This window comes from Lynx rufus, unplaced genomic scaffold, assembly GCF_022079265.1.
Source record: "Lynx rufus isolate CCGP_SWC_20201006 ecotype Redwood Valley unplaced genomic scaffold, mLynRuf1.p SCAF_30, whole genome shotgun sequence".
Classification (NCBI taxonomy): domain Eukaryota; kingdom Metazoa; phylum Chordata; class Mammalia; order Carnivora; family Felidae; genus Lynx; species Lynx rufus.
In genome coordinates, this window is record NW_025814846.1 from 1453355 (window position 1) to 1467095 (window position 13741).

Below are 13741 nucleotides of genomic sequence, written 5' to 3' on the forward strand. Positions count from 1 at the left end.
AACATGTCCTGTGTGTGTCTCTTCCTCCTGCAGTACACAGCCTGGTAAGTGCCGCGGGAATGGTGAGTTTGATAGAGGAGAGGGCCTGGTGGCCACTAGGTCACAAGGAGCTCTCTTCGAACTGAAGCAGGTGTGGTGACAGATCATGCAGAGCTGCTGAGCCAGGGAAATGGCAAGGGTGGGGCAGGCATCTGTCCTGGCTTGAGTTCTATCTTGTGTTGTCTGTGTATTTGTTTGGAAAGGTCCACCTCTCCACCAACTCATGTCCATCACCTCCTTAAATTTCCAATTCAAAGCTCAAAACTTACATGCTCTTGGAAACTTTCTCCAACTAGCCCAACCTGACAGATCACTTATCTGCTTTGTGTCTCTTGAACTTCTACGAGCTCAGTTTGTATTCATTAATTTTGTCCTTGTGGTTACATAGTTTTTCATCTCATGAGGGCATATTGTCTCCCCCACTCGATTATAAACTCTGAAATAAATCAACAAATACTTCCTGAGTCTTTACTGTTAAGATGAGAGTATGGCTTGAAATCCCACAAAGACAAAAATGACCATAACCCATAAGACCAGATGATTTAGGAGGGAGAGTTAAAGAATCTGTGCAATGGTAAAAAACACTGCTACTTTAAAGCATGTATCCAGAGATGTCAAGGTTATTCACCTTATTACTGTGGGAATGTTAGAATATACATTAGAGTCACCTGGGTGGCTCAGTTGGTTAAGCATCTGACTTTGGCTCAGGTCATGATCTCCCAGTTCGTGAGTTTGGACCCCATGTCGGGTTCTGTGCTGACAGCTCAGATCCTGGAGCCTGCTCTGGGTTCTATGTCTCCCTGTCTCTCTCTCTCTCTGCCCCTCCCCTGCTCGTGCTCTGTCTCTCTCTCAAAAATAAATAAACATTAAAAATATTAAAGCAAATAATACACATTAGTTGAGGGACAGAGTTAGCAAAGTAGCCTTGGAAAATAGAAAAGACATTGGTCAGGAAAGAAGACTAACAGGAGGCCTCCATAAAACCACTGTAGTAATAAATTATGAACAGATATGGAAGGATATGGGGGGGTGACACAGGCCTTTTTCCCAGTTGCAACCCCTGATTTTATGGACTCAATTGGCTCCCCACTCATGACTTGCTTTTTCCCTCTTGAGGATCATAGAGGGGTGTGACTCTCTTGCATCTTTTGCTGCTACTGCCCACTTTTCTACCTGGGTGCCACCCCCCCCAACCCTGCTGCCAAATTGGCTTTATTAATTTGAATTGAGATAGATATTTCCCCACTTCTTTATTATCCTGCCCAACTCTGAAAAATCACACAACCCCCACCGAGGGTTTGTATAGGATTTTTTTGCTAGTAACTATAGGGAAAGATGCAAGGGTTAACAAAAATAACAATGAGAAAGTTCGAGGAATCTCAGAAAGCACAACCTCTACTTGTCTCTGGTCTTCACAGACACATATGGAATGTACATAGTTTTGGTAGCCCTCTTCCCCAAGTCCTTCTTTATGTGCTTCTGTGAAAGATTTCTAGTCCTTCTCTTAGAAACCAGTACCACCCTCCCAACCCTGTCACTGTTTTTAAAAATCTTCTTAAGATTTTAAAAATCTTAAGTTTTTAAAAATCTTCTATCTATCTGTCTAATTAAGATACTTTTTGATGTTGGGGCGCCTGGGTGGTGCAGTCGGTTAAGCGTCCGACTTCAGCCAGGTCACGATCTTGCGGTCCATGAGTTCGAGCCCCGCGTCGGGCTCTGGGCTGATGGCTCAGAGCCTGGAGCCTGTTTCTGATTCTGTGTCGCCCTCTCTCTGCCCCTCCCCCGTTCATGCTCTGTCTCTCTCTGTCCCAAAAATAAATAAACGTTGAAAAAAAAATTAAAAAAAAAAGATACTTTTTGATGTTTATTTATTTTTGAGAGAGAGAGAGAGACAGAGCATGAGCAGGGGAGGGGCCGAGGGAGAGGGAGACACAGAATCTGAAGCAGGCTCCAGGCTCTAAGCTGTCAGCACAGAGCCCAATGCAGGTTCAAACCCACAGACCGAGAGATCATGACCTGAGCTGAAGTTGGACGCTTAACCTACTGAGCCACTCAGGCTCCCCAAGAAACCTTTCATAAGAGCCTACTGTTTTCCAGACACCAGGCTAAGTGCTTTTACATAAGTGCACCCCAGACTAAAGTCTTCAGGTTTAGCCCCAGGTAGATTTGAGTTGGTACCACTACTAAGTTCAAGGCAACTTTCAGTCCTTTCTGGACCCTGGAACTTAGTTCAATACAGCGAAAAGAACACTAGGGGCTCCTGGGTGACACAGCTGGTTAAGGGTGAGACTCTTTGCTTCAGCTCAGATCGTTATCTCACGGTTTGTGAGTTCAAGCCCCACATTGGGCTCTGCGCTGGCAACATGGAGCCTGCTTGGGATTCTCTCTCCCTCCCTCTCTCTCTCTGCCCCTCCCCTGCTCTCTCTCTCTCTCTCTTTCTCTCTCTCTCCTCTCTCTCAAAATAAATAAACTTTAATAAATAAATAAATAAATAAGCCAGAAATCTGGATTAAAAAAAAAAAGCACTAGCTTGAGTCAGGATATCTGATACCTTGTCACAGTTCTTTGTTTTAATGTTTATTTATTTTTGAGAGAGAGAGACAGAGACAGAGCACGAGCAGGGGAGGGGTAGAGAGACACAGAGACACAGAATCTGAAGTAGGCTCCAGGCTCTGAGCTGTCAGCACAGAGCCGGATGTGGGGCTCAAACTCACGAACTGGGAGATTATGACCTGAGCTGAAGTCAGATGCTTAAATGACTGAGCCACCCAAGCACCCTGAGACCTTGTCATAGTTCTGTCACTAACTAGTTGAATAATGATAATAATTACACTACTATTAAAAAGTAACATTTATTGAGTTTTTATTAAGTGTTGGGTACTGTGCTCAGTGCTTTATGTGGATTATCTGATTTAATCCACACAATACACATGTAAGTTAAATGTTTTGACTACGTTCCTTTCACAGAGGAAAATGAGACTTGGAGAGAGTAAAGACATCTACCTGTTGTCCGCTGTTACTAAGTGGTAGAGCACAGGGACAGATCCAGGCATTCTGACTCCAGAGCCCACACAAGTCAATTTGTCTGCCTTCTGGCTTTGGTTTCTTCAGTTGTAAATGAGCATATTATGTTAGATGACAGCTAACATCTTTCCTAGCTCGAAAATCCTATTTCCTGTGATCTCCGATCTGGGTACAAGACCCCGGATTGCCCTTCTGGCCTCAGGCTTCCCTGAGATTACACTTCACACCCACACAATTCGGTTCTGGCCCCCTGCAGAAATAAGGTCTACAAAGCTTCATCTCTCAGTTTTTGGGCTCACCTGAACTTTCTGGCTCTTTCCGGCTTTGTCTTTTTTTTTTTTTTTAATTTAATGTTTATTTATTTTTGAGAGAGAGAATAAGAGCAGGGGAGGGGCAGAGAGAGAAGGGGACAGAGGATCCAAAGCAGGCCCTGGGCTGACAGCAGAGAGCCCGATGTGGGGCTCGAACTCACCAACCATGAGATCATGACCTGAGCTGAAGTCAGACACCCAACAGACTAAGCCATCCAGGTGCCCCTCCAGCTTCGTCTTTAACCCTTCCTGCAGCCTCAGTAGTTCCAACCTTTGGAAGTCCTACTGGGGAAAAAAAAAAGAAAGTCCTACCAGCATGATATTTACCAGGGTTATTAACCATAAGAGTCTCCAATACAGGAAAACATGTTTATGTTTTATTTTATTTATTTATTTTTTTACATGCTTATATTTTAAAGTTATATGAAAAGAGCAGGATGTGGTACTTTATATGTATATGCTCATAATTTTGTTTACAATACATTGAGGAAAAAATAGGAAGAAATACCAAAAAGTGTTACCAGTGAGTAGCTTTTTTCTTGTTACTGTCTTATATATTTCCAATTTACTATGTGTATAATTTTTAAAGTGGGAAAAAATGCAAGAAAGAAAGAAAGAAAGAAAGAAAGGAAGAAAGAAAGAGAAAGAGGGGGAAAATGCTTTATATATATTTTGCCTCTTTCTATAAGGGATTTGGGCACTTTACCAAAAAAAAAAAAAAAGTACAAACATTATAAGATTGTAGAAATAGAACATCAGAAGCATGGAAAGGAAGAAGGAGCTAAAGTGCCATGACCAGTCATTAAGTCCATCTTTTGGGGCAGCCAGGGGAAAGGGGGGACATAACAAATTGTTATTGGAAAGAAAGACACATAGCAATTCCTCAACACAGACAGAGATTCTCCTGTCACTAAATTCTTTTTTCTCCCAATTGCAAAGACAGGCTGACAGCAAGCAAAAATTCTTCAAAAAACAAACATTTGCAATCCCATTGCCCTCGTACAATTTTCATCTTTGCCTATCAGCTTTCGGTCGTCATCCACAGACACAAATAATTTTACATGGCTGCAATTAGAGTTTATCTACCATTTTGTGTTGTTGTTGTTGTTTTCAAAGAACATATCATAAACACGCTTTCATATTTAGTCTTCCAGAATTATAATTTTTAACAGCTACATAATGGTTCATTGCTGGCACTAAATTCCATAAGAAATTTCTCATGTGGGATTAACATAAAGGACAATGTCCTCAGTAACAGTTTCATAGCACATCACAGAAGAGATTTTCGTATTACTTGTTGGTAACTACCCTGGCTAAAAGCCAAGGGTGTAACATTAAAGCATTTCTGCAGAGGCTGAGCTAATATGGTTCAGGCATGTAACCTTCTGGTGCTTTAACTTGATCTGAGGGCACAATTTAAAATGCCACCTAAAGGAGTGGATGGATAGAATGTCCCTTACAATATATTCCATAAATATCTCTTCCCACAGCCAAGCTTTTGACAGGACCTCAGAGGCTGACTACACTTCTCTGGTGAAGGCCAGAAGTGTTGGTATGCTCTGTTGTTGACTGAGGCAGGATCCATATGTTTTGGAAGCCAGCTGAACAGGTGGTTGGGTGACAGGGTTTACATTCCGGCTTGAAAGTTGAGAAGACTGACCAGCGTTGTTGTCTTCCACGGAAGTTTACCTCACGTCCCTGTGGAGGTAGGGTGCAGGTGAAAGCCGGATTTTTTGTAGGAAGCAGCTTTTGGATCTGAGTTCCACACAACAGAAGAGGGATTTTTGATTTGAGCAATTTTCAAAGCCCATAACCAGTCAAGTGGTCTGTTGTATAAGAAGGGAAGTTTCATAAATATTCTAATGGAACCTCTGGTTTTACGAACTGTAGGGTCCCAGTGTGCCTGCCGGTATGAATTAGCTGCAGAGTGGGGTTTTATATTGACCAATTGAATTTTGGAGACTGCCACCAAAGACAATTAACTATTTTTTTCTTACATAAATGATGTTGAACTGTTATTTCTGGCACTAATCATGTACCAGAGCCAATTGCCTCTTGAGAGCTACACCTGATATGTGATAATACTATGTCTGCAGCAGAAAGGTGGATTCATTTGTTATTTAAAAAATTTTTATTGTATTAACATTACAGCCACAAGACAAAAAACTCTTTAAAAATAGGGAAATAGAAGAAAATACCCACAATCCCACCATTTCAACATGATTGTCATTTGAGTTTTGTGTACTTCTCTTATTTTTTCACAACCATATTTTTTCATGTTTATATTCATATTTTGTATATAAATTTGTGTCCTGTTTGAATAATTATAATTACACAAGTAATACATGAATATGTTTTCCTTTAAAAATTTAGAACATTACAGGGGTGCCTGGCTGGGTCAGTAGGTAGATTGTGCGGCTCTTGATCTTGGGGTCGTAAGTTCGAGTCCCATATTGCGTGTAGAGATTACTCAAAAATAAAATCTTTCTAAAAATGTAGAACATTGTAGAAACAGTTAAATGTCCCTTTGGTCCCTTATCCCATTTACCTTTACCCCTCCATTAAGTTACCACTGTCATGAGTTTGATATGTTTTTGTCCAGATCTTAAAAAATAATCCCATGGAGACAAAATACGGTTTTGTTTTGTGTGCAAGAAATGATTACAATCAGCAACTGGCTTTTTTCACACAAACAGTTTTTAAGATTTATCCTTATTGATACATGTAGTTCATTCCCCATAAATGTTATATAATATTTCATTTAATGACTATGCTACATTTATTTAGTCATTCCCTAAAGGAGAATTAGTGTGTGTGTGTGTGTGTGTGTGTGTGTGTGTGTGTGAAGAGGGCTAACAAATCTGCTGAACTTCCTCAACTTCCCTAGTCACTCTGAGCATATCAATGCAAAGAGACAATGTGAAGTAAGAAAAAATAAGTCACGTTACTTGCAGTCACAGAAATGCTTCGTCCCCACATATCACCATTCTGTGAGGCTAGATTCACAGTGCTGTCCAGTAGAACTCTGTGATGATGGAAATGTTCTATATCTGCCCCGTCCGATATGGTAGCCATTAGCCACATGTGCGTATTGAACATTTAAAATGTGTCCAGGAAACTGAGGAGCTGAGTTTTAATTTTATTTAACTTTAATTTAAACTTGGTCACATGTGGCTAGTGGATACTGTATTGGATGGTACAAGACTCTTGCACAGCTCTTGCATAGGATAATGGAAGCCACAATTCTATATACTACAAATTATATGATCAGGAACTCTAAGACAATTGCGTCCACCCTCTAAAAGTCAATGGATGATGCTAAGATCTTGTATTGGCACTTTTACATGTCCTTCTTTTAAGGTTAAGTCTCCTTGTTCCTAGTTCCCAGATGGGTTAAAAAGATGGATTATCAGATGGAAAAAACAAAGTTGCCAGAAATCCTGCCTTTCTGGGAATGACAATACTCAAACCAAACCATGTAGAAAATCATTTCTAATCCTAACACCTTCCTTGACATTTAATAAACTAAAATACCCCATCAGTCATCCCACTAGCCCAGTAAAATCTTCAAAAATGTCAGAAGTAGTATATAAAATCAACAGAATAATACAAACATCTTACAAAAACAGTCTAGGCTACGAGTCAGCATTGTTCAGTTAGTTGAGTTGTGTGTCATTGATGGGGTTTAGACCCAGATGGAACTGATGTACTTTCTTGTTTTCCACAAACACCTCTGGGACTCCCTGAATCCCCATCCAGATCTCCTTTATCAACCAGAAGTTTCCTGACTGTCCCATATAACTTGCTAAATCTATAGCTCACACAGATAGGCACGTGGTTATGCAATTTTCTCTTAGAGTAGGCTCCAGAATGTCCAGATCTAATGTCTAGCTGATCTTCCCTGGCAGCATCAGGCAGATATGACAGCACGTGTTGGCTGAAGAAGTACACAGCCTGCCCCTGGAAGGAATAGTGAGGCACAAAGCACAAATACACAAACTTTTAATACAGACAATAATAAAATAACATGAAAAATATGCTAGCTATGGCTGTCATAAAAATCCATGACTAACTCCTCTTTTTCATTCGGATGACAATGTATGAAAGTATACCTATCCTCTTGTCTTTCCTTCCCCCCTCCCGTTTCCTGTTCTTTTATGTTTACTTTCTCTGATCTCTTTGCTTAGTCTCTTTTTTTCCTGCCTCTGGAAGTTTCCACTGTTGATCCCCTTTTCTCTTTTCCTGAGGCCAGTCTTCTAGCATCCTTCCATAAGGTCATGCACCCAGTTAATCCGTAAGTGGTATGAGGCCATTAAGATAGAAGTTAAAGAGAAAGAAGGCTTAAACACAGTCCTGTTTTCCTAGAGACTGTGGTCTGGTGTATACCAGGGGACTTCTACCTCCCTTGAGACTTTCTCCCCCACCTACTATAGGAGTGATGCATGTTTATTAAAGAAAAATTGTAAAATGCAGTGAAAAATATTTAAAGTACCCATAGTGCCATCACCCAATGAAAACTACAGTAACTTTCACTATATTTCTTTCCATTGTTATTTTTTTCCTTCTACATAGATATTTTTTAAGTAAACTCCACCACCAATGTGGGACTTCAACTCATGACCCTAAGATCAAGAGTTGTATGCTCTGCTGACTGAGCCATAGAACAGGCGCCCCTGTTCTATGTAGAGTTTTAAAAAACATTGTTATAATCGCACTATATGAATAATTTTGTGTTTCAGGTTCCCCCCCCAACATATAAGGATGTTTTCAAATTATTACACAGGTTGATAAATATAATTTTAGTATTGGCATAATAGTCTATCAGTTGAATGTACCATAGTTATTCATTAGCATGTTGCTAGCCATTTATCTTGAAGTAGTATTAAAATGAGGATTTTCACAAGCATTAATTGCCAAGGATCTAAGTTAAGTACATATAGATTGCCCCCAAACAGTAACTGCCCATGTAATCATAGGATAATGATAGTTCAATCAAAGCTGCAGTTTTTCGGAAAACAGTATATTTCTCCATAAAGTTTAAGACAGTATAGTAATAGTGAATCTTATAGTAGTGTCAGGACCTTTAAGGACCTTCAGGTTACTTTTCATGATGACAGCATGGTGTGGAATCAGATCTTTTTTTTTCCCCTTTATCCAATAAATATTAATTGAGGGCCTATTACATGCCAGGGACTGTAAATACACCAATAAGAAAAAATGCTTGCCCTCATGGAGCATATAGTCTAGTGGATTTCACAGGTAATTAAACAAGCAATTACATACAGCAGGATAAATACTAAGACCGGGAAAATATGAGGGGCTAGGTGTATAAAAGACGGGCATCTGGGTTGCCTGGGTGGCTCAGTTGGTTAAGTGTCTTACTCTTGATTCTGATTCAGGTCATGATCTCACGGCTGATGAGATGGAGTCCCACATCAGGCTCTGTGCTGACAGAGCAGGGCCTGCTTGGATTCTCTGTCTCCCTCTCTGCCCGTCCTCTGCTCACATGCTCTTTCTCTCAAAATATATAAATAAACATTTAAAAAATAAAAGAAGGGCATCTAATTTGGCCTTGGAGGATCAGGATGGATTCTATGAGGCAAGCTGAAGATAGGGAGGGGAGTGGGGCAGAGACTGTTCCAGACAGAGTGAACAGCAAGACTAAAGACTTACAAGCATTTGGGGTGCCTGGGTGGCTCAGTCGGTTGAGCATCTGACTTCAGCTCAGATCATGATCTCACGGTTTGTGAGTTCAAGCCCTGCATCGGGCTCTGTGCTGACAGCTTGGAGCCTGCTTCAGATTCTGTGTCTCCCTCTCTCTGACCCTCCCCTGTTCATGTTCTGTCTTTCTCTGTCTCAAAAATAAATTAAAAAATTTAAAAAAGACTTATAAGCATGAGAGAGACTCTCTTTTACCTGAAACTGTCTTTATTTTGCTTTTGTTCTTGAAGAATATTTTTACTGAACATAGAATTCTGGTTGACAGTGATTTCCCCCCCAGCAATTTATAGATGTTTTTCTGCTGTCTTCTAGTATCCATAGTTTCTGAGAAGTCCATTGCTATTTGGATCATTATATGTAATGCATTTTTTTCCTCTCATTGCTTTCAAGATTTTCTCTTGATCTTTGGTTATCAAGAGTTTGACTATGTTACACATAGGTACAGTTTTCTCCATATTTATCCTGTTTGGGCTCTGCTGAGCTTGAATCTGTAAACTTTTTTTTTTTTTTTTTTTTTGCCAAATTTGGGAAGCGTTCAATCATTATTTATTCCAATAATGGTTCTGACCCCATTTTCTTTTTCCCCTTCTTCAGGGACTCCAATAACACATATTTTAGACTTCTTGTGCTGTCCCACAGGTCTGCAAGACTCCGTGCACTTTTTTCAATCCTCTTGTCTTCAGGTTACTTTCTATTACTATATCTGAAAGCTCATTGACTCCTTCCTCTGTTACTTAAACCTGCTTTTAAGTCCATCTAGTTAATTTTTTATTTCATATATTGTGTTTTTCAATTCTAGAATTTCCTTTTAGTTCTTTTTTATATTTTCTATTTTGCTGCTGAGGTTTCCTATCTTTTCATTCATTGCCGGGATATTTTTCTCTCTTCAAGGGTCATCATCTCAGGGTTAGCTTCCATCAGTTGTTTTTTCCTTTGAGAATGGGTCACATTTCCCTGATTCTTTATATTTGAATAATTTTAGAGGGTTTCCAAGACCTTGTGAATGTTCTATTGTGGAGACTTGATTTTGTTATATTCCTCTGAAGAGTGTGGATTTGTTTCAGCAGACAATTAGCTTAGTTAAATTGTAACTGAAAACTCTGCCTTGCCTGTCACAGGTGGCAGCTCAAATCTCAGTTTTGTTTGTCTTAGATTGAAGCTGCTTTGAGTCTGCCCTATCAATGCATGTGTGGTTCAGGATAAGTCTTGAAAGATTTCATACAGATAATGTAAGGCCCTTTTCTCAGATCTGTTTCTGAAATATTCCCTCACTTTCTAGAAACTGTGGTTGCCCCAGGCCCTGTCCTCTTGTTCTTCAGGTTAGACAGATGAGGGTTTCCTGATGTAGTTCTGGTGGTGTGGATGATGACTGCTGTCTGCCCTCAGGCTAAAGCCATAAAAATGGGAAACTTGTTCTATGCTGTTCCCTTGTTCTAAACCCCCTTCAATATCTGCCTGCTTTTTGTTCACTGTCTGGAACTTTCAGGTGTGTGTGTGTGTGTGTGTGTGTGTGTGTGTGTGTGTGTGTGTGTTATTCAGAGTTTATAGTTGCTATCTATTGAGAGTTTACTCAATCAAACTGAGAATGGAATCTGTGAGAGATTCTCAGATGAGCTTACTTCATATTTTGGGGGGAAAATTATAGCCCTCAACTTCTCTGTTTTTCACCTTAACATTTCTCTGAATTATCACTCATACTCTCTTCAGAGGAAAAAGGGGTAACTTGTTTTTCCCATCACCTCCTGTTTTGGGCAGGAACTACAATTCATCCATCTATTCATTCAGCTATGCAACAAATATACATTAAGTCAGGCATTGTGCCAGGCATTAGGGGTAACAAGAGTAAGTAAAAATAGAGCCTACTTCACTGAGACTGCTCTCTTTAAGGTTGCCAAAGGTCTGTCCTCTTAATCACCAGATCAAATAAATTTATCTCAGTCTTAGAACTGTAACTTTATTGCTCCATTCTCCATTGACTCTGGTGACCAGCCTCTCCTTACAACTCTCTCTTTTGTCTTCCAGATCTTCCACCTCATTGATTTCTCCTCTCATTTTCCAGGTAGAGGAATTCTCAAAGACTTTGTCCTTGATGCCTTTCTTTTCTTGTCCTTGGCAGTCTTACTCAATCTTAGTGTTTCAACTACAACATACATGCATGCCAAGACTCCTAAATCTCTATCTTCAGCCCTGACCTCTCTCCTGAGATTGAGACCTGAATTTAAGCTGTTTGTCTCCACCTGGTTGCCTAACAATCACATTAAACTGCACGTAGTCAAAAATCCAACTCATTATCTAGCCCCTGAACCTACTCTTCCTCCTATGTTTCCTATTTTGGTTAATTCCTGATACTGGAAGCATATAATTAAATAAGAGCTGGATCAGGGCTGTTGAAAAAGGGACTCTTGTGCTGGGTGGGAAGTTTGACAATAGGGAAAGCTCTAATGTCTCTTCCAATTCTATGATTCTATTATGTTCCTAGCACAGTGCTATACATTTCCTTTGAGGAGCTCACAACCAATTTGGGGGAGATAACAACTGAGTGATCACTAGTCCTGACTTCAAACGCAGCAGGAATTCAGAGAAAGGAGATAGTATGCATTGAGTTAGTAAGAGAAGACTAATCTAAGCTCTTCAAAGGTAGAAGCTGTATTCTTCTATTTCATTTCTGTCCTCACAGAACCATTCTCTACACACTGTAGAAACCCCATGAAGACTTTTTGAATGATTTTGTAATCATTATTAATGTTTAGTAAGTACACATTAAGTGCATAGTTCTTTATTAAATGATGCATGGGTTAACCAAGATTTGATACAGACTCTGACATTTTTCAATCACTCAGCCAACCAACAAATATTTACTGTCTATTATTTGCAAGACACCATGCTACGCATTATGGGGGACACAAGATGCAAGAGAAATAGAAGTTTTAGTCTCTTCCCTTGAAGAGTTTACAGTATGGTTGGTAAGATGAGACATAAAGGCACACAAGGTTAATTAAGAATTCCAGTCAGGGGTGCCTGGATGGCTCAGTTGGTTAAGCTTCTTACTCTTGATTTTGGCTCAGGTCAGGATCTCATGGGTTCGTGACATCAAGCTCTGCATCTGGATGGAGACTGCTTGGGATTCTCTCTCTTCCTCTCTCTCTCTCTCTGCCCCTCCTGTGCTCAAGCGCACATTTTTTTCTCTATCTCTCTCTAAATAAATAAACTTAAAAAAAAAAGAATGTGAGTCAGATGGGCGCCTGGCTGCCTCAGCTGGTGGAGCATGAGACTCTTAATCTCAGGGTTGTGAGTTCAAGCCCCACATTGGGCGTGGAGCCTACTTAAAAAAAAGAAAGAATGCGAGTCAGAGCCAAATGAACATTACAGACAAGAAGTCTGTAAAAATTTTAAAATTTATTGTAGACTGGACGGATATGGAGGCTTTATGGAGGAGGTGGGATCAGCACTTGGCTTTGAAGGATGGGCAGAAATTAAATAGGTTTGAAGTTCCCATAGTTATTAAGAAAATAGAATTCAACACAAAATGTTTCCAGCAAAAGACCAAACAGATAAAGAACAACATCTAGGCAAGAGTAGGCAGCTTCTACCAGAATGTTACTGAGCAGTTGTTAGTAACATTCTACCCCTTCCCACTATATACACTTTTATTCTTTCTCTCCTTTTTTCCTTTTCTATTTTTTTCATATTATTCCCTTTATGGTGACATACAGGGCTAAAAGAATCTTCTTTGAGAGGCAGTTTAAAAACCTGAGCTCCAAAACCAGACTGCCTGGGTTCAAATCCTGACTTTACCACTTATTAGCTGTGTGATTTTGAACAAGTTGCTTAATCTGTCCATGCATCACCAATAAAATGCAGATATAAAAATAGCCCACATGTCATATGCTTGTTTTGAGGATTAACAGAGTCAAAATATATAAAGTACTTAAAAGAGTGTTTGGCACATAGTAAGTGTTCAATGTTAGCTTTTATTTTTTTAATTAAAAATATTTATTTATCTTTGAGAGAGAAACACACAGAGCGCTAGCAGGAGAGGGGCAGACAGAGAGGGAGACATAGAATCTGAAGCAAGCTCCAGGTTCTGAGCTCTCAGCATAGAGCCAAACACGGGGCTTGAACCTATGAACCATGACATTAGCCAAAGTCAGACACTCAATCAACTGAGCCACCCAGGCGTCCCAATGTTAGCTTTTATTAAGGAAAGAAAGCTGACTAACTGAAACATTATTATCTTTTCAGGTCTCATTGTTGCTGGATAATTCATTATATAATTAACAAACATCTATACGGAAGCTGCAGGACAGACAGACTCATATCAGCTAAAGAGTTAGGTCTTTGGCAACCCACCCTTGACAAACCTGCATAGATGCTCACACACTTAGGCCACATCACTTTTCCCCAAATTGCTCTCAACCCTAGGCCAGAGAGATTTTAGTAAAATAAATACAAAACCAACTTAAGTAGACAAGTTGGGTATTTAAAGGACACTTCATCAACACAGAGAGGGAACTGACAACTTTCAGAAGGGATTTAAAATACAGACTTATCCCTGGGGAGGTGCCAGTTGAAATTAGGGTTAAATGAACTTCAGGAAGGGGAGAAGTCAATAATAGTAGTAGGCAGCTAGATAGGTGTGTGTGTGT